This window comes from Eptesicus fuscus, chromosome 9 (genome assembly GCF_027574615.1).
Source record: "Eptesicus fuscus isolate TK198812 chromosome 9, DD_ASM_mEF_20220401, whole genome shotgun sequence".
In the NCBI taxonomy this organism is placed as follows: domain Eukaryota; kingdom Metazoa; phylum Chordata; class Mammalia; order Chiroptera; family Vespertilionidae; genus Eptesicus; species Eptesicus fuscus.
Genome location: NC_072481.1, coordinates 58,597,140 through 58,620,249, shown reverse-complemented (window position 1 = coordinate 58,620,249; position 23,110 = coordinate 58,597,140). Strand labels below are relative to the sequence as shown.

The 23,110-nt window shown below is 35.3% G+C and overlaps 1 long non-coding RNA gene across 3 annotated transcripts in view; it reads left to right on the top strand.

The window, feature by feature from the left end:
- Positions 1-23,110, top strand: part of LOC129150242 (uncharacterized) — a 203,839-nt gene that overhangs the window by 80,839 nt on the left and 99,890 nt on the right. Inside the window, exon 5 of one of the 3 annotated variants that reach the window (XR_008556970.1) lies at positions 15,977-16,018. The exons of 1 other annotated variant lie outside the window; for it this stretch is intronic. This is a non-coding gene — a long non-coding RNA (uncharacterized LOC129150242). Of the gene's footprint in view, positions 1-13,375; positions 13,410-15,976; positions 16,019-23,110 lie in introns of those variants that run through there. One more of the 3 variants, XR_008556971.1, reaches the window with a different exon arrangement.

The window sequence follows — 23,110 nt, the reverse complement described above, 5'->3', positions numbered from 1 at the left end:
GAGATGCAGGGAATGGAATAGTGGTTCCCTGGGGAGTGTAAAATTGCACTTTCCTGGTGAAGCTGCCCCAGATGGCCATGCTTATAATGTCTGGCCCTCCCTTTGCTCCTCCTTATTATTAATATGTAGATAATTACAACAGTATCACCATAACATATGTTTGTAGGTGACTCTGCCCAGGGCTCTATTTTTAAATATATATATATATATTTATATTGATTTTTTTACAGAGAGGAAGGGAGAGGGATAGAGAGTTAGAAACATCGATGAGAGAGAAACATTGATGAGAGAGAAACATCGATCAGCTGCCTCCTGCACACCCCCTACTGGAGATGTGCCCACAACTAAGGTACATGCCCTTGACTGGAATTGAACCTGGGACTTTTCAGTCCGCAGGCCAATGCTCTATTCACTGAGCCAAACCGGTTTCGGCATATATTTTTTAATGGTTCAAAATTTAATTTTAATTTCTCTTTTTTTTTAGGTATGTTTTTATTGATTTTAGAGAGCAGAAGGGAGAGGGATAGAGAGAGATAGAAACATCAATGTGAGAGAAACATTGATCGGTTGCTTCCTGCATGCCCCCTACTGAGGATCAAACCTGCAACTTGGGCACATGCCATCACCAGGAATCAAACCAACAACCTCTTGATTCATGAGTCAATGCTAAACCACTGAACCATACTGGCTGGGCTGATTTTAATTTCTTAACTTTGGGTTTCTTCATCATGCTTGTAGCATAATGTATATCCCACAAATCTGAGTAGAAATTAACTGAATTTTTTATATTTTTCTCACCAGGTTCTAGGTGGATGGAAAATTTTCTCACTTCTTCACAGGGCTTGTGTCTAGAGACTGTAGCCTAAATCCACTCTGGAAATGAATGCTAAATCTTCAGGTTGATCATTGTTTCAGATTCATTTATCCCTGATCCTTTCAGATTCATCCCCCTTTGTTCTTTTTACTTTGAATTTCGTTTTTGTCTCTTCATTTAAGTTTAGCTATGCATTTAATCTGTTATTCTTATGTGTTGGGCTTGAACTAAAGACTTTCTGGGTTAAATTGACCTACCATATTTTTTTTTTTACCTTGAATAAATATCTTTTAATATACAGGGATTTGCAACCATAGGTTTATAATTATGAATACATGAAACACAGAGTTTATTCTTCTATTATTATTTATTATACTATTTCATTTTATTATGTAAACCTACTTATTCCCACCCCTTATGTCAGTGGTAAAATATATTAAACCACCAATTGTGAGCTGGTTTTCCATGTACATGTATAGCTTTTCTCTTGTAGACAGTGGTGAAAGAGAAGAGAATATCTATTTAGAAAAAAATGGCTTGCCATTTGTTCACTCTTTTCCAAATTGTTTATTTAGAAAAGATGTCTGGCATCTCATCACCCCAAATTTCTGGTGCTCATCTAGACAGCTGTGCCACCTAACAGCAAAACAGAAATGTTGGTATTCATTAATGTTGATGGGGTATTTTGGTCTGGAATGAATTCAACTACTCCCATATGTATAATTATGGGGAAGAAATCACCAGTACCAGAAACAAATATAAAATGACTATAAAGTTTATGGAAGAAAAGGAGAGTAGAACAAATTATTTTAGATAGCAATGTAAGTCACATGTACCAGGCTAAACCAGGGTTAAAATGAATACAAAATAGTGTTTCTCTGAGTTTGCTTCTCATATATATTGCAGGACTTCTATGCATTTCTCCCAGCTAGTTTGTAGATTTCTTAGGGGGGACTCATATGCACCATTGATGATGTTCTCCTTGATGGCCACATGGTTCCTAGCATTTTCATTGCTTCTCTTTGGGCTTGCTTTGATGCTATCTTCTCATGCTGTTGGTGCTGAAATGAACAGTGTCACCAAAGCTGACAAAAGGCACAAGAGTAAGCTAATGCAGAATATGAAAATCTGACAGGTGCTTCCATTCTTAACTACTACTTTGTTACATATTCTCCAAAATGCTACTGCCTCAGATTCTCAATAATTTGCTGAATTTTAAATAAATTATTTGCATTATCTTTTGTGTTTTATTTCAGGCTCTTTAAGGCTAAATCTGAGAGGAAAACATTAGAATTAATATTCTTTATCTATACTTATCCTAAATATCAGAATTAAAAATTGTATCCTTGAAAATTTCCCAAAGAATAAATTACTTACATCTGAAACTAATGTAAAATAGACTCCCCACTGCACAGAGCATCAAAACCCAGGGATGACCACAGTTTGGGTTCAATCATGGAACCCTAGGCAAAGGTAGTATAAAATACTTCTATCTAACATAATACTTGAGCTAAAAACAGAAGTTGGAATGTGCATTAAGAGATCTCTTAACTTTATAGCAAAAACATGAAAGGCATTTAATACACCTTTTTTTTCCCCTTTTTAAACAATGAAACTATTCTTAATGTCTTTTCTATTTGCCACTTTATATAACAGCTTAATCTATAATGTGTCAACTATGAAATGCTTTAAACTATTTCTAAGAAAGTAATTGGGAAAACCTAATTTTCCTTCTATGATTTTATATAGCTATAGAAAAATAGAATTTGATTAATTGATATTTTGAAAATGTTGATTTGAAATAAATTTTGTTATTGACTCTATTTTTTTGCCTTTATCAATAGATATGTTGTCTAAAATAATGCAGTTTACTAAGTCAAAAGTATTCCTAGTAATACTGCCCAAAGTATTATTTCTCTTATGTAATTAAAACCAAGTAATAGTTCAAGATTTCTTTTTTTCTGCCCTAATCTACAATACAGCTCTAAAAATCCCTGGAGGAAGTTATAAATGCTTCCAACAAACAAAATGAAGAGAAACATTAGTCAGTTTCAAGCCTCATTTACTCAATGATGGGTGGTAACAGTGTCATAAATCACTGACTACCTTTTAAGTCATATGAGCTTTCATGCCCAGGGCCTTTCAATAATCCTTTTCTTTAACTAACATGGAAATAGTTGGAAAACAAATATTTTTAAGAGAACATTAAATATGGACAATACCTTTGAGTAATGAAGAGTTCTAAACAAGAATCCAACACAATTAGAGGCTACATTTCCTAAATGTCACTTATTAATTATATTTTGTTAAAAGAGAAGCTTTATAAAGAAAAATCTAGATTAGAGAAATGCATGTTTCATAACCAACATAAAATACATGCTTCAATATCTTAAGAGATAATTTCAGTATTTCCAGCATGACATACACCTTCATTTTGACTAAACGATGTACTGTTATAGCTTAGCTAATTAACTACATATGCTTCATATCATATCTTAAGGATCTGTCCTATTTAGGATGGGAATAAGAGATTTTAATGAAAGTATAAGATTATAAGCAAAGGTTTATACTTCAAATCTCAACCATGTAATGAGAGAACATATTTTGAATAGTACAGTCCTATTTAAATGCCAGATTTGAAATTGTAAATCATATACAAATTATTTAAAGCTTTGATTCACTCATACTTCATTTTAAAATGATACCTCCTATTATTAATAGGAAATAATATACAAAAGACAAAGGCATTGCTAAAAGAAAACAATATCTTTGCAAAAATCATAAACACTCTAAGCACTTTACATGCTAAATCTATATAAAATACAAAATTATTACATACAAGTACTGTTTAATGAGCAACATATATTTGAATAGTCTATTGATACTTTTGAAAAATTTAAACATCTGTGAAATTTTGTATCATTTTGTGTGTTGGTATGGATTATGAATGAAAATAATGCTTGCATTCCAAAATAGTTATTAAAAATGCATCAATACATTCACATGTTTTCAGTTTAAAATGAAGAACAAATGTTTCTTCATTTGTTTTTCTATGTAATTTGTGGTTAAATGTTTTTCTCTACTTTAATATTAGATACTCTTTTATTTGTAACTAGGCTTGTATTCTGGAATATATCCTCCAAGTGTAGGGTTTAGAAGTACAGAAAAGGATGAAAATTTGGTTCTTTTGAAGATGTTACCGAAGTAATACCTTTCATAGAAAAAGGAGGTTTTAGTATTTCTGAATGTCTTTGGCAGAGTCTATTGGAATAGGTTAAATACTTTGGTAGCATTGAATTCAGAGAACAAATGACTATGCTTTTGTAGGAAATGTTCACTTGTCCTTTTGTTCTGACTTCTTAGGGTGGGATTTAAAAAAATGCTATAGAAACTAATCTCTTTGGTCTTAATTGAATGTGGATATAGTTTTCCATTCAGTATAACCAACATAATAAATGCACAATCTAAATTATGATTGCTTAAAAATCATTTCAATCCATATTTTTGAAATTATCATAAATGACCATAAAGTTCCTTTATAAAGATATTTTACATAAATCTCACTTCAATATAGCAAGCCATTTACAATTTTCTTGATACACTAGAAAATATAACTTGGAATACTAATATTTTATGAAAAACAAATGCTTTGAGGTAACATTATATTCTCCTTATTAGACTTATAAAACATAATATTGCTAGCAGAATAAGTGTTTAACAACAATTAACATCAATGATTAAATTAATTCCAAGTTTTAATGAAAAAAATAGTAGTATTTTATAGTCAATATTTAACAGAATTTGTGCACTGAGGGGTGAGGGGGAGTGTCCCTCAACCCAGCCTGCACCCTCTCCAATCTGGGACCCCTCGGGGGATGTCTGACTGCTGGGATTGGGCCTAAACCAGCAGTTGGACATCCCTCTCACAATCCGGGACTGCTGGCTCTTAACCACTTGCCTGCCGCCTGGTTGATTGCCCCTAACCACTTCTGCCTGCCAGCCTGATCATACCCTAACTGCTCCCCTGCTGGCCTGATTGACACCTAACTGCTCTCCTGTTGGCCTGATCACCCCCAACTGCCCTCCCCATCTTGTGACAATGTGGGGGCGGCCATCTTGTGACATGAGGGTGTGAGAGTCAATTTGCATATTACCTCTTTATTATATAGGTTTAGTAAATACCCCAGAAATATAAATAAGATTTTTCTAAAAATCCAATGAAAGGAAATTGTTTTTGCTACATGCCTACTAATGTAAAGTCAACATGTTAGAAAATAGAGGTTGAACATGTCATTTTACCCATTTATTAACAATATCAATGTCATCATCATCATCATCCAAAAGAAAAGTCATTTCTTTTATAAAATGTATTTAGTTATTATATATAAGAAAAATAAATATTCAAGTGCCTTGAAAAGTAGAGAATTTGGAATTCAGATTTCTGCTCTGTCTCTCTAACTATTTGAATGAATAGGGAAATCTACTTAAATTTCCTCATTTTACTTTGGGTAAGATGGTTAAAATACTGCCTAGTATGCAATGAGCAGTTAATAAGTATCATCTATCATTATTACTTTTACTATTATAAATAACCAGTGGCCCAGTGCATGACATTTGTGCATGGAGGGGGGTTCCCTCAGCCCAGCCTAAACCCTCTCCAATTGGGGACCCGTTGGGGGATGACTGACTACCAGTTTAGGTAGTCAGATATCCCTCTCACAATCTGGGACAGCTGGCTCATAACCACTCACCTGCCTTCCTGCCTGCCTGATTGCCCCTAACCCCTCTGCCTGCCTGCCTGATCACCCCTAACTGCCTCTGCCTGCCCCTAACTGTCCTCCCCTGCTGGCCTGGTTTTGCCCCCAACTGCTCTCCCCTGCCGGCCTGATCTCACCCCCAGTTGCCTCTGCCTGCCTGAACACCCTTAACTGCCCTCCCCTGTTGGCCTGATCTCGCCCCCAAAGGCCTCCCCTGCCGGCCTGATCTCACCCCCAACTGCCATCTCCTGCTGGTCAATTTGGTTCTGATTGGTTGGTTTCTATGCCAGTCAGCATCAAAAGCTCTGCCTCCTAGATAGCCATTGGCTCCTCACAATTCACCCAGATTTGTTTCTAATTGGACAGTTTCTATGCCAGTCAATGTCTCCAGGCCTATCTCCAGGCCTGACCAGAGAGGTGGGTCTGATCAGTAGCCCCTACATAGGCTGCGGATCAGAGCCTGCCTCTCTCTTCAGTCCTCTCTACAGGCCTGATCCTCAGCCCCCTTGGCAATCAGTGCTGGGTCACCATGGCAACCCAGCACTGACTGCAGGACTGACTTCCAGTGTTCTGTCGAGCCTTCGGTCAGTTGTTATGGACCCTGGCTTTTTATATATTAGGATAATATCTTTTGTTTCAAAAATTGTTCTATAAGAAAGATACTATGATTATCCTCTTTTTATAGATAAAGAAACTGTTTTAAAAATTGTCTTAGGTGATATATCTAGAAATAAATAAGGCAGAAATATAAATACAGGCAGTCAGTAGACTCCAGATATCAAGCTACCTAAATGTAAAATAATGCTAAGTTTACTCACAGTGGATAGTAAGCTCACTCAAGATAGGATTCATGTATGAAAACTAGTTTATTGACAATAAATATCAGTTGATTAAACAATTTACAAAGTATACTGTGTACTTAAACATACAAGTACATCTGATTAAAATAGACAGATTTGACCAACTAACTCAAAGAATTTATCCAACAAATCAGATTAAAATATATTTTGAAAAAAAAAATGGCCATGGTTTGAATTTTGGTAGTTCTTTTTCTAAAATATTTCAATAGAAAAAAATTAACAACCAATGAAAATCAGAGGCAACTGGAGGGAAATAAATCACTTACCATCATCTGTAGAAGTAGTAACCAATACAGCAAAATTTTCCATAAGATAATTAATAAATATTTCAGCCTCATTTTAGGAAAACTAAATAAAGGAATAAGAATCAGAAACATTCACTCCCAGAAAGAGGATCAATCTAGTACTGTGAAAGATCAAAACAAAACAAAATTTAAGGGCAAATCTATAGGTCAATATTCTTCCAGGAAAAGCATAGAAGCATAACTGAGATTAAGTTAATAATAGACAAGAGATAAAATACTAGATTGCCTATGGCAAATTCTGGGAATGGGATTTTCCACATAAATTGGGAATATAACATTAAGGTACAACAAGTATTTTATTGTTTGATTTATACATGCCTATGATACAGTCAGAGGCAGATGGTTATAAGCTATTACCAGAATATTTTTAAATGGAATCTTTTTACAGGACCAAGACAATATTCCAATTAACTACATATATTTGGAGCCAAAATATACCTTAGCAATAAAAATAAATTTAAATTTAAGTAGCTTTCCAAGTGATTAAAATAAAATTAATCTAGGTATAAAAATGAATTTCTTAGGAGTACTGCTGTACTGAGAATTAGTAAAGAACATCTTGGTAAAATAGTAAAGAAATCTTGATAATGTATTTACATTTAATGTCAAGTTTACAGAAAGTTCTTGCTAAAGATCTAATTACACTCAATTTAAAATAATTTTAAAGTCACAGATTTTTAAGTAAAGGTCAGAACAAAAAATAGTGTAGATAATAAAGATATACCACTTGATAGAGAAGGAAAGTTGTAGTTACAAGACCGGTTCACACAAAACAAATGGTACACTAATCACACTTCACACAATATGATTACTATTGGGAAATAAATCTAATTTATCTAAATTAGTTTCAAAAGCATTAGTGAATATAGAGTAAACAATGTATTTTTTATTGTTCAGTTGATGAAGTCAAGAGCAGTTACCAAAGTCTGCCTTCAAGACTTTGATCAAATTATAGATTCTCTACCTAATATTCTAGATATTTATTCAGCAATCTCTAGACTTTTCTGGCCACTCAGAATCAACTTCTTTTTGTCACAGAGTATTGGTGAATCTTGCTGACCCAGTTCTATCTGATGATCACTATATATAAGTTGAAATCCAATGTACATATCAATAGGTAATTTAAACAGATCCCTATGCAAAGTTTATTAACAGAATAATAGCAAGCATAGACTGAAGAGAGAGAGAGAGAGAATGAGAGGGAGAGAAAGACAAAATAGCCATAGCCTGAGAGGCAGACAACCAAGAAGAAAAGGAGAAGCTACATGTATAATAAATGGCTGCATTGCTTACATTTCACCTCCCAATTTTGTGTGCTAGTGTTCAATAACATACAGATTTAATCAATGTGTGTAGTGCTTTATCTATAAATATGCCTTAGTTTTAGAACATTGCAATTCCAGTGTCTTTTCCTGCAAGAAACATTCAACAGAGATTTCAGTCATGTTCCTTTTAGTCAATCATCATTTAAAAATATCCTCAAATATATCAAGAAAAGAATTAGAATGACCTCTAACCAATTCTCTTTCTTTAATAGAGAAATTCATGCAGGAGGGGGGTGTCCCTTAGCCCAGCCTGAACCTTCTCCAATCTGAGACCCCTCAAAGGATGTCCGACTGCCCGTTTAGGCCTGATCCCACCGGCAGTCAGACATCCCTCTCACAATCCAGGACTGCTGGCTCCCAACCGCTCGCCTGCCTGCCTGCATAATTGCCCCTAACTGACTTCCCCTGCTGTCCTGGTCACCCCCAACTGCCCTCCTGTGCAGGCCTTGTCGCCCCCAATTGCCCTCCCCTGCAGGCCTTGTCCCTCCCAACTGACCTTTGCTGCAGGCCTGGTCCCCCCCACAATTGCCCTCTCCTGCAGGCCTGGTTGCCCCCAACTGCCCTCCCCTGCAGGCCTGATTGCCCCCAATTGCCTTCCCTTGCAGGCCTGGGTCCTCCCAACTACCCTCTTCTTCTGGCCTGATCACCCACAACTGCCCTCCCCTGCCAGCCATTTTGTGGTGGCCATCTTGTGTCCACATGGGGGCGGCCATCTTGTGTTGGAATTATGGTCAATTTGCATATTACCTCTTTATTATATAGGATATTAAGGCAAACATTCTTGTACATCTTATTGCATATTGCATATCCTTTTGTGGCAAGACATTCTATTTCACTTGACTAGAAATTCTGTACATAATAATCCTTTGGGGAGTTTGTTTCCCCACAGTAAGATATAAATCCCTTTATTTCCATTATGCAAATTTTCTTTTTTTTAATTATTCAAATACATGATTTAATAAAGCTTCACTTATTCAATGGCCTATTTATGCTAAATCTAACATTATAATATTTATTACAATAACAACAATGATGACAATAAATACCTGCATTAGTTTTCACCATCACTGTAAAAAATTACCACAAATGTAGTGGCTTAAAATAAGACATTTATTTGTTTGAAGGTACTGGAGGTTGAAAACCCTAAAATCAATGTGTCAGCAAGGCTGCATTCCTTCTGGAGGTTCTAGGGAAGAATCTGTTTCCTAGTCTCCCCAATGAAATGGTATTTGGGGATGGGGCTTTTGGAAGGTGATTGGGAGGTTTTGACCCTCTGAATGGGATTAGTGCCCTTATAAAAGAGATCCCAGAGAGCTACCTTGCCCCTTCCACCATGTAAGGATACAGTGAGAAGACATAAATCAAGAAATGGACCTTCTCCAGACACTGACTCTTCCCAGCATCTAGAATAATGAGAGGTACATTTCTAATGGTTATAAACCACCCCGGCTAACGTATATTTGTTATAGCAGCTGGAGTGGACTAAACACACACTTGTCAGATATCCAAATATAACCAGCAAGGTCAGACCTCTTTGATTCCAATACATCTTACTGTTGTCCAGGATGTTTTGTCATCACGCGTTAGAGGTTTAGTGCCAACTACTCAGCTAGCAAGTGAATTTTCTATAAACTCTTTGATATGCTTATAATCTGATTGTGAATGAAGGCAAATATAATCATGTTGCATAACTATGTTTCAGTCAACGATGGGAGACTATATGCAGTAAGGCGGTTAAATACAGTGATAATAGAGATGGAAAATTCCCATTACCCAGAAGCATCCTGGATGTCATGTTGTAGCAAAAACAACACATTATGTATGTGTTTGTGGTTCAAAGCAATGGTGTCATTAACATAAAAGAGGATACCAAGAATGCCCATCCTATCTAATAAAAGAGTAACATGCAAATTAACCACCACTTCGCAATAAACATGGCCGCACCCACAGCCAATAAGGAGGGAATATGCAAATTGACAGGCCAAAATGGCGGTTCTGGCCGGAACCACAGTGGTACTGGTGTAAACAAACATACTGTGCTATCAGTGATAAAAAAGTAGTACCTAATTTTATGTATAGTACCTAGTAGTGAATAATGATATGTTACTGATTTACATATTTAACATACTATATTGTTTATCATTATTTTTTAGTATACTTTTTCTATTAAAAAATGCTGTGAAACAGTATGCCTTGTTTTACAGGCAGAAACCTCTTCTCTTGGTTACCTCATCTTTTGATTGCATCACTTTCTGTTATGCTTGATATACTCTTGTGTTGTTTTGTACACTGACAGGCAGCACAGGCTGCTTGGAATACTCATTCTCCCGATCCTCACAAGACTGGCTCTCTAATTGGATTCTAATTCCTGCTCAAGTATCACCTCCTCAGAGCGTCTGTTTCTATGTTTTAATCTGAGACACTCCCTCAGTCACTCTTATTTTGCTTCATTCTTTTTAGCATTTACTAATGACTATTTATCTGTTTAACTTGTTTAATTTGTTTTCCATTCTAAAATTCAAGCCCTCAGAGGACAATTACTTTATCTTGATTACCACAGTAACTCTGGCCTAAAACAGTTTCTTGCACATAGGAAACAATACATTTTAAATAAATGAATAAAAGACTCAAAGGCCAAGAATCTAGATCAAAGCAATGGTGTCATTAACATAAAAGAGGATACCAAGAATGCCCATCCTATCTAATAAAAGAGTAACATGCAAATTAACCATCACTTCACGATAAACATAGCCGTGCCCACAGCCAATAAGGAGGGAACATGGAAATTGACAGGCCAAAATGGTGGTGCTGGCCGGAACCACAGAGCCTGCAGAGAGCAGGGGGAAGGCTTGGCATCCTGGGTTGCCCCAGCAACCGGGAGAGTGCGGGGAAGGCTGAGCAGGAGAGTGGGGGGAAGGCTTGGTTTCCTGGATTGCCCCAGAGCAGATCAGGAGATGGGCAGGAAGGCTTGGCATCCTGATTGCCCCAGCAATCCAGGACGCCAACCCTGACAGGAGAGCTGAGCGAGAGAGTGGGGGGAAGGCTTGGCATCCTGGGTTGCCCCAGCAACCAGGAGAGTGGGGAGAAGTCTGAGTACAAGAGTAGGGGGAAGGCTTGGCATCCTGGATCACCCCAGAGCAGAGCGGGAGATGGGCAGGAAGGCTTGGCATCCTGGATTGCCCCAGAGCATAGCGAGAGATGGGCAGGAAGGCTTGGCATCCTGGATTGCCCCAGCGATCCAGGATGCCAAGCTTGATGGGAGAGCTGAGCGGGAGAGTGGGGGGAAGGCTTGGTGTCCTGGGTCGCCCCAGAACAGAGCGGAAGATGGGCGGGGACACTTGGCATCCTGGATTGTCCCAGTGATCCAGGATACCAAGCCTGACAGGAGAGCTGAGCGGGAGATGGGTGGGAAGGCTTGGCATCCTGGGTCACTCGGGAGGGCAGTTGGGGGGACCAGGCCTGCAGGGGAGGGCAGTTGGGAAGGACTAGGCCTGTAGGGGAGGAAGTTGGGGGCCAGCAGGCCTGCAGGGGAGGACAGTTAGTGTTGACCAGGCTGGCAAGGGAGGGCAGTTAGGGGTTACCAGGGCCATCAGGGGAGGGAGGTTGGAGGTGACCAGGCCTCTGGGGAGGGCAGTTAGGGGCAGTTGGGCCAGCAGGGAAGCAGTTAGGCATCGATCAGGCTGGCAGGGGAGTAGTTAGGGGGTTATCAGGCTGGTAGGCAGAAGTGGTTAGGGGCAATCAGTCAGGCAGGCAGGCGAGTGGTTGGGAGCCAGCAATCCTGGATTGTGAGAGGGATGTCCAACTGCCTAAATGGGCAGTTGGACATCTCTTGAGGGATCCCAGATTGGAGAGGGTGCAGGCTGGGCTGAGGGACCCACCCCCACTCCCCGTGCACGAATTTCGTGCACCGGGCCTCTAGTCTTTTATAATAAAAAGCTAATATGCAAATAGATCAAATGGGGAACAACTGGTTGCTATGATACACACTGACCACCAGGGGGAAAACAGGACTGGAAGTTGCTCTAGGCGAGATAGTAAGTGGTGAGTGAATGTGAAGGCCTAAGCCATTACTGTAAACTACTGTAGATTTTATAAATACTATACATTTAAACTGCACAAAATTTATAAAAAATATTTTTTTCTTTGTTCAATAATAAATTTATTTTAACTTATTCTAATGGTTTTACTTTATAAACTGTTAAAAATTTTAACTTTTCAACGCCTTTGCAATAATTAACTTAAAACATATGCATAGTACATCTATTTAAACTTGTTTTCTTTTTATCTTATTCTGTAAGTTTTTATTTATTTATTTATTTATTTATTTATTTTTTACTTTTCAAACTTTACTTGTTAAAAACTAAGACACACACATACATTATCTTAGGCCTATTCATGATTATGAATATTGCTCTTCCACCTCCATATCTTGTCCCACAGGAAGGTCTTTGAGGGTAGTAACATTCACAGAGCTGTCATCTCCTACCACCATGATGTGTGTGGTCTGCCATTGGCCAAAATGTTGTTATGGGGTGCATAACTGTATACCGAAGTCTAGTTCCAAAGTAAAGAAATGCAATTGCTTCTATATTGCTTCAACAGCTACATAGATGAGTAACAAATCCAGAGTTGACATTGGTCCAGTGGATTGAATGGGAGACTACCAAGGATCTCTGTGTATACTAGTACAAAATTAACCTTTTTCTGACAAAGTTCTAAGCAAGTTTTTTATTTGTTTGTTTATGATCTATTTTCCACATCTAGAACATAAACCTCAAGATTAATGAACTTGTGTATCTTTTTAATCACTCCATGGTGTACCTAGAAGTGAACTAAAAGTTAGTGTTATCTTAGTCCATTTGGGCTGCTATAACACAATACCACAAACTGGCAAGCTTATAAAACAAAATAAATTTATATCTCAAAGATCTTGAGGCTAGGAAGTTTAAAATCAAGGAGCTAGCATGACTGCATTCTGGTGAGAGCCAAGCTGTGAGACTATCATTGTGTGCTGTGACTTCACATGGTTGAAAGGTTGGGAGCTCTGTGAGGTCTCTTTAACAAGGGCAATGATACCATTCATTAAGACTATGATTCCATGACCTAATCACCTCCCAAATGTCCCATCTCCGAATACCATCACCTTGGTAGTTAGTTTTCAACATGAATTTTGGAGAGATGCAACATTCAAGCCATAGCAACATTACATTAAACTGTTCCTAGCAGGAGCTCATTTATCTTTTTTGAATTAATGAATGTGTACTACAAGAAATGAGTATTGACCAGTAATGATTAATCTAAATTTATTACTCAGTTGCAAATCCTATCTAATGAAGACGGAATATGCAAATTGACCATCACTTCATGACAAAGATGGCAGCACCCACATCCAATAAGGTGGGAATACGCAAATTGACACGACAAAGATGGCCAGGCCAGGATGCTTGGGTTGTCTCCATGGCGACAACTTAGGCGTTCCGCCCCACCCCGGCCACTCTGGGCTTCTGGGCAGCGAATGAAGGTGGAAGGCAGCGGCCAGAGTGAAGGCCTGGGTCCTAGGTGGCGGCAGCCAGGGGAAGGAAGGCATATTCTTGCACGAATCTCCGTGCATCAGTCCTCTAGTGTTATTATAATATTGCTTCTCAGCTATTGGACTAAGATGGAGTATGATATTACAATATATTTAGAAAAGACGACCAATCCAAATATATATATATATATATATATATATATGTATATATATATATATATATATTCTTAAAATATTTTCAAAGGCCAAACAAATGCTAATGGCTTAGTTATGAGACAGCTCTCTGTGATATAATAGAGTAAAGCAGTCAAATAACCTAACCAAAAGGCTCAAACATGTATTAATTTTGTTACTTCCAACAAATCACTTAATCACATATGTAAATGGCAATAATAATGGTATATGATTCTTAGATATAAGAGTTGTGAAACTAATATGTTATTACAAAATGAAGCCCTTAATTCATTGTTTAGCATATAATAATCATTGTTTGAGTGTAAACTCCAGCTTTCAATTATATTCAATTACTTTATAAAACCCCGTTTCAAAAACATAAGTCAATTTACATATTAAGTAACATGCTTTTAATCTTCTTTATAGCTAAAATAAGTTTTTGTTTTCTTATTTCTAAGAGAGTGATTTGCACAATTTTTGGTTAATTTCTTGCATTGGGCAATGCTATATAGCTAAATGTGAACTCTTCCATTTATAACTAATTATTTATTTTTTTATTTTTAAATCATTTTTATTTTTCAAATATAGTTGACAAACTATTTTACATTAGTTTCAGATGTACACCCCAGTGATTAGACATTATATAGCTTACTAAGTGATCAACTCAATAAATCTCGCACCCATCTGACACTATACTAGTATAGTTATTAGAATATTATTGACTATATTCCCTATGCTGTACTTTCCATCACCATGACTATTCTTTAACAACCAATTTGTACTTCTTATTCCTTTCACCTTTTTTACCCATCTCATCCAAACCCCATCCCATCTATAACTTTAATTTCAGTAGTAGTAATTATGTAATTGCACCATACTGCTAATTCAAGCAATTGAAAGCAACATTATTGTAGCAAGTTTTTAGGCATGCTTATTCCTTATTTTGTTAATATTTTCCTTCAGACTTCTATTTAACTGGAAAAAAATATCTAGCACTCCAAAGGAAACTTTGAAAGGAGAAAACAAACAAAATGCTATTTCCTTAAACCATGCAATGTTTAATGCATTAGCAAACTTATCAAAGCTATCTGTCCAAAATTAATTCTAACAAAAGCAACCCAAGGCATTAACATACATGACTTGTTTCGAAGATCTAGAAATGAGTAATTTATAGTTGTGGGTTAAGTACATCATTGATTTAATTTCTGAATCAATATTTATTTCCTAATTCCAAATAACTTAAACAAAATTTTTCACATTTCAGAAGTTTTTGTTAATTTGTGTACCAAGTTCCTTTTGCATTCTTATTTTTCATATATGGCTCTTAATGAGTTCAGACTTACTAATTAACAAGAAAAAAATAGACTAATTCATTGCCACTGTCACAACTGGTTCTTTACTTATTTTCATGTAGACTATCCAGTGAAAGCTTTAAAGAATTCAATAATTGCTAAAGTCTAAGTAGGTATATACTTTTGAGAAGATTGTCTTATCAAATCCTTTTGGTAATTTTGTTTTCTCTTTGGTCTTACTATCAGTTCACTTGGAAGTGTGGAGGTCTTATGCTTCCTTATCACATTCTTGTCAATACTAGAGAGAAAAAAAACAGCCTCAGAAACCTGTGGTTGTATGTATTTCTGCCAATCAAGGTAATCCAGGAGATAAATGCAACAATAATAAAAAACCCTATTCTTTTGTCCACCACTAATTCATCACATTTTTCACAGCTGGATCTCAACTGAAGTAACACAGATTTGACCTTTAAATCTTAGCTAGGCTGCATTTGATCCTCTCTCCCACCGGTATAACTTTGTTGAATTCAGTACTTCCATTGCCCTTTTTTTCCATAATTCGACTTTGATTTATCTTTTAACCACCAGTGGTCAACATTAACACACTGAGCCATAGGTGTGAAAATCAAGTGGTGTGCATTATCTATTCAATATTACTCTATTTACTTAAAGGCCAAAATACAATTATTTTATTGATTCAACAGGAGAAGAAATTTGCACAATCAGTTATCTGTTGTTATAACTATGTTATCTGTTGTGGGATTTTGAGACCAAGCTACATTTATAGGCAGAAAATACAAAGTCATTAATGAGGTCAAAATACAGCAATTGTTCAGGAACAATAAATATTCAGTTATTCTTATGATTTCACATAAAACATTTTATTGATGTATTTCTTTATTTTTTTCTCCTCCAACAGACATTTGGTGCTTTCTAAAACTTCACTGAAAGTTAATTCAAGGAGATTTACTGAACAATAAAACCTTAAATCCTTAAGGACCATTTTTTTCCTAATAATTGTTTCTTTTAAACTGGTATAAACCAACCTGACCCTCCAGTAATTTTTTACTTCTAACCAACTGAAAGTTAATGAACCACAAATTACACTGGGGAAGAGAATTGACTTTTTACAAGGAGCTGGAATGTGTTGAATGTGGTGAGAGAACATTAACAAGTCTGTCAATTAGCCTGTAAGGTATTTTTTGACTTTTATGTGTTCTGTTTGCTTGCTCAATATATCAAATGAATTTCCTTCATTTTTTAGCATTATTTATAATAATAAAAATAGCCAAACGGCCTTTTGCTCAATCTATAAATTATTGTTCATGACAATTGTCTCTCAAGTTTCAGACTTAACCAGAAAGTTTTGAAACTCTCAGTGTAATTTTTAATTCTAAGATACACGTCTAAGACTTAGTCCAGTCCTTTTTAGGAAGGAGATGGTTATTTTACAATACATTTCTTATCAGTTCATGTTAGTAACTGACCTTAATTGGAACCAGGATCTTAACCATATCATCTAATAAATCTCAAGTGAAGAGTGAAATGTTACAGCATTTTCTCAAACTTTCAAAGGCTTTTTAATGGTAACTATTATAACATCTGATATGATTATCCACTGTTTAGTGACATGGTAGATTATTAATATTTATATCCAGTCATAATTTTATAGCAAGTTTCTCAAGTACAAAAGGAAATATATATATATATCTATTAATGTCATCCACTACTTTTTAAGCCAATGGTGTTCAAATTTCAGTAAATCTGAGAGCCTAAATTTCAAACAAACAAACAAATAAAATAGGCTTTGGGGGACAAAAAGAAAGCAAAGATACATTGCTAAAATGGGAGAGAACTCTTATTCTCATTTATTTAACCTTCTGGGGTTCAAGAATTATACAGACTATTATAAACTAGCACATAAAAATTAACTGGTCCCATCTTTGAAGAAATATTTATAATTTGAAATATCAATATTTCTGTTTTTTACAATAGGTATGTATAATTTTAAGGATAATTATGATTATTAACTTTTAGTCTAAAATTTCCTTGCTTTCTACCAAGTTTTGGTCTAGGAATAATTTTTAAGAAAATAAGACTATAGTTACTTTACAAAGTAAAATAAAATAATCCTCAGCATTAGAAATTAATAGATTGTCTACTAATAAACCAATGTAAAGTGATTGTAGTTAAACTATATTACACTAGGTCTTAATTTTATAAATATTCAATTTATATTTAACGATTGAAACACCCAGAGTATAATATTTTAATGTTGTATGAATTCAGTCAGGGAAATTATACAGAAAACAATATATTAGTAAAAATGGAGTCCTATAATGACTGTTAAGTCACAGAGATAGCTGTGCCTCATGTAGTAATAAATATGTTTTAGAAAATGCTATGCATTTTTCTACCAGTATTTTGATAACTCTATTTACTTATAATATGGCAATTAAAAACAGTCCATAAAAAATATCTCTTCATTGAAGATTTTTAAAGTAATTGCCTTAATGAGCAATCTTGCTACAGAATTAACACAATAATTAATATTTTTTTTAATATGAGTTGATGTTTCTTGGTTTGATGGAGTATTTTGTTTACTTATAACTTTAGCTACATAATTCAGAGAATGTGTAAAATCAAATTACTAAATAATAAATTACTTTCAGAAATAGAAACAAATTATATTTTATTTTCTATCATTTTTTCCCACAAGTAAGCAATAAGTCATCCACCAAGAATTTATTCTCAAAAAAAACCAAAAATGTTTATATGATAATAGATTACACAGTTAGACTGAATAAGCAAAATTTGGACTTCAAATGTTCAGATATCCAACTTTCCTACTATATTTTTTAATTTTACAAATAATGAACAGTGAATTTCTTTGCATGTTAGAAAATACTTATGGATCCACTATCTCATAATAATAAGACTTAAATTATAAACAGTAAATAGGAAAAACTTTCTATCCATCTTATATTCTCTCATTCCAATAGATCAATTATCTATTGATAAAATAATACTGATAAAAGATACATAAACTCTCAGAAACATAAAATATCTATTTATTATTTCTCAGAATCCAGTGGACTAAGTGTTTCTGTTGTTCTGGGCAACTCTGCTATTAATACTGTAACTAAATTTCACCTTCTCTAAGCCTCCTCCCCTCAATATTTCCTAAACACAGTTCAGGTATTTTAAGCATTTTTGGTTTTGGTTTTGCCTATCTTTTCTACCATGCTTAATGACATTAAATTGAGCATAGGATTGTGATATACTCTTCTTTATGACTTCCACAGTGCGTATACATATTGAACACAAAATACACTTACTTGTTTTCAATTTGGGAAACAGATGAAAGAATAAAAGAAAAAGACACCACAAATTAATCAAATCTAGTAAAATATCAACCTCAAATATATTCAGATATAATTTTTCCTTTGATCCCTATGAATTCAAGAGACCTTCCAAATCCTTAGAAGTATGACTTTACCCAAGTATTAATTATTTGCCTTATTTATTATTCGATAATAGATACCAATTTGGTGACATTCTAAAATGTTCTAAATATAGTTATTCTCACTCTTTTCTGCATTATTATTGTTTCTTACATCTATGAAACACAATGGGAAAATCATATTAGAGGTGGTGGTGTGTTTCATGTTACGTTTCAGTTTGTAGAAGGTGTATAGTTGTGAAAGAATTCTTATAGCAACAAAGAAATAATATTAAAACAAATGCCCAATTCCCTCTTTGATTTATTGTTATTATAATTACTAGAGTTCCAGTGCACAAATTCATGCACTCCTGGGGTCTAGCCAGCCAGCCCTGATTGGGCCAATCGGGCCGGGCCAGCTGGCGGGAAGGGCTGTGGGCCGTTGGTAGGCTGGCCCCACTCCCTGGTCAAACTCCTGGTTGAACTCCCTGTCTAACTCCCTGTATAGGGGACAATTTGCATATTAGCCTTTCATTATATAGGATTGTTCCAGATCCTTTCAGTATGTAAATCACCTTTGGGAAATTTCATCAACTCCTTAAAGTATATACTACATGCAATTATTGTTTTAAGAAACCAATTGATACCAATGTAGTTTAAAGATCTTTATGGTATATCCCAAAGGCTTAACTGCATCAGCTTATAATGAATTTACTAATATGTTATGACTCATGGCAGATTCAGAATGTATGGTTTGTGTAAGAAAATCCATGAAAGATAATCTTTTCCTTAAAATATCTACATCAGAATATATCAGACAATAGTGTTAAAGTAATCAAACAAAAAAGCCATTAAACTGAGGTGGCTCTATTGCCTTGGTAGCCTATGTAAGCAAACTGAAACCTACACCACAGTCAATTCCCATATATGCCTCAGGGGTAAGAAGAACAATCAATCACAAGCAGCCAATTAGACTCCCCAAATAATGCATCTGCTTGTGTTTTCACCAATCAAATAATTGCTTTGCTTTGTTTCCATGTCTTTTTTAGAAAAAAACTTTGCCCCTAGCTCCTGTTAGTAGAGCACTCCTAACCACTTCTGGTTTGATGCTGCCCAATTAGAATTGATTTTTCTCAAACACTTAAAATTTATAGTATACTTCAGATTATTATTTATCAGTAGGGTGACCATATAATTTATCCAACTATACTATGTTGAGAGTGAAAGTACTGCTGTTAACACTTATAAGAAAATATAGAATGCTTATAGAAAAAAAAAAAAGCTATATATAGTCATCACAGATATCAGCAACCTTTATAATGAGATTCCCAGATCAAACTGGATAGAGTATGCAATGTGTGTATTTCTAGGTGGAACTATTTGGAGAGAGATCCTGTGATCTTGTGGTATTAAAGAAAACAGAGCCAGGCAGTAGTTAAAGTTTTAAAAACAAGTTCCTGCCCTAACCGGTTTGGCTCAGTGGATAGAGCATCGGCCTGTGGACTGAAGGGTCCCAGGTTCAATCTTGGTCAAGGGCATGTACCTAGGTTGTGGGCACATCCCCAGTAGGGAGTGTGCAGGAGACAGCTGATTGATGTTTCTCTCTCATCAATGTTTCTAGCTCTTTATCCCTCTCCCTTCCTCTCTGTAAAAATCAATAAAATATATTAAAAAAATAAAATAAAATAAAAGTTCCACTCAAGAACCAATGCAATAGGGAAAAAAAGATCTCAGTATAGAACTGGACTCAATTCTGAATATAGCAAGGACATGTGGGGTTGATAGCCAAGGAGCAGGATGAGGGGTCAGAGGATGGAAAATTACTAAAAAGAGACATCAAGGAAAGGTAGAAGAATTTTTGGTAAACTGACATAACAAGATTCTTGCTGAAGGCAAGAGTGATCAAATGCCAGTGGTAAGAGATAAGTAATTGGATCAGATATTGAGAGTGATTAGATACCAAGAGTATGGAATTCTATCTAAATTATCTTATTCAGAATTCTTGCTAAAACTAGTCTATGCAGGACAACAATAATGAGGGGACCAAGGTTGAGGCCTTATTGAGAAAAGGGCTCAGAGGAGCCTGACTAAAATTTGGTCAAGGAGAGTCTTTGTCAGTGGGCACATTTCTGCCATCCATGAATTGGTAGATCCTAGAGACTGTAATAATATAGTCATAGAATGAAGAGGAGGATGAATGAGAAAGTCAATACTACAGTAAAAGTGACTAGATGGCTAATAGCTACAGCTTTTTTTTTTCCAGTTTTCTTCCTTCCTTTCATTCTTTCAAACTTATTTATGAACCAGGCTTATGAATTTTATAATAATAACCAATATATAGTTATTTTCAATTCTCAAGGAATTAACATTTTGGTTGTGTAGGCATTTGAAAAATAAAAATTACACAACTGAAATTTACTAACAAACCCAAAACAAACTCTTAGAAACAGAGACTAAAGGGTTGGTAGAGAAGGGAGAGGCAGTAGGGTATGGGTGAAAAAGGGGGAAGGGAATATAGTCAGTAATATTGTGATAAGTTTGCAAGGTGACAGATGATTACTACAATTAGTGGGAATTTTCACATACAGTATGAAAATGCTGAATCACTACATTTTACACACTTTAAATTAATATAACATATAATATTGAATACAAACTATACTTAAATAAATTTACTTACTTTCAAAACTACTTTTACAAAGAACTACAGAATGATAGTAAATCTAATAGAAACATGAACTCCAAGGCTTATAAGATATATAATCAGCAAACTATTTTCTGAGGAAACAATATTTATACTGTGATCTATTAGATAATTAGAATTCAGATACATAAAAGAAGGGGGAAATAATTTTAGCCAAAAGACTCAGGATGTGAAAAAAAATCAAACAAACAGTAAACATAAAAAACACACACAAATAAAACATGATGACAATGACTATGAATAATAGGCAAGAGAATATTGAGAAATGAGGGAAGGCTTTAGATCATTATGAATAATTTAGTCCATTGTAAGCAAAGGTCATGACAAGTTAAGTAAGACAAAATAAATCCCAATAATTCAATGATGCAAAACAAGTATTATTTTTCTCTTGTATCAGAATCCTATATATGCTTGGTAAGTGTTGGGACATTGTGTTGGAAGAGAGGAGGAGGGGAAGGTAGCAGGTCTTCTCCATGAAGTCATTCAACAACTTACGCTCCTTCCATTCCACAGCTCTGCCACATTGAATTCATAGCTCCAAATGCTGCCATAGGCATCAATGTCCAGCCACCAAATGACGGAGATTTCTGCAGGACATTTTATAGGCTGGTGCATATTTTGTTTCATTTTATTAGGCAGAACTCAAATACTGGACCCTACTTAACTGCAGAAGAGACTAAAAATTGTGGTTTAGCTGTGTTTTCAGTGTGTAAGGAAAAAAATGAGTTTGGTGGACATGATTTTCTTTGTGAAGACTAAAATCATGTACCCTGGCATTCAATCTGGACACTAAAGAAAAACAAACAAAAAAACAAAACAAAACACCTACATACTGTCTACATTAACATGACTGAAATTCATGAACATTTCTTTATTTTTCCAGACATTTCTTGTTTAGCAAATGGTTTGCTTTTTCATTATAAAATATTTTAAAGATAAACTATTCAATGGAAAGCATTAAAAGACAGTTGCTCCCCAAGGTTTTTTTTGTTTTGTTTTTAATTTCTCACCTCAAAATCCTTACTTTGCTGTTTCCACCAATCTTGCACTTTTAAAGTGATCCTCATCAATTCCCAATCAATTCCCTGCATGAAAAATTTACTTTAAACCAAACTTTCAATTATTAATTTTGACTTTACCTTTTCTCTTTTAGGATTCTATCATTGCTCTAAAGAGGTAGTGTTCTCTCCCTTACTTCAGTAAGGGATACACTCTACCTTGTGTTATCAACAATGTACCAGTATGTTGGTGATAATTGGAGGAGCTAACATTCAACCTTTATTGAATTAAAACCTTTTATTTAGTTATTAATCAATTAACTTATTAATTTCTTTATGATATAAAATGATATGGTCTGATTTTGTTTGCTAAAGAGCGTTTGGGGTCTAGCTTATTTTTTAATATAATTAGATACACAAATAATTATATAAATGCATGAATAAATAATTAAAATACATATATACATAAATACCACACTCTAGGGGATTAGAATCATATCCTAGAGAATTATACCCAGTTGGATGATTTACTATGTTAAACAAGAGGTATTGTAGACTCCAATTATTTATATGTTGTTGGGAAGAAAAAATTATTTACAGATTGTGCTATAACTGGCCAGTGCTCCCATTTCAGAAATCTATGGCTTTTTTACACACAAATAATGAACTCACAGAAAGAGAAACAAACAAACAAGAGAACAATCCCACTTAAAATTGTACCAAAAATATTAAGATACCTAGGAATAGTCCTAACTGGTTTGGCTCAGTGGATAGAGCATCGGCCTGCAGACTGAAGGGTCCCAGGTTCAATTCCAGCCAAGGGTTAGGGTTAGGGTTAGGGTTAGGGTTAGGGTTAGGGTTAGGGTTAGGATCTCAAAACTGCCTAATACTGGCATAAGAACAGACATA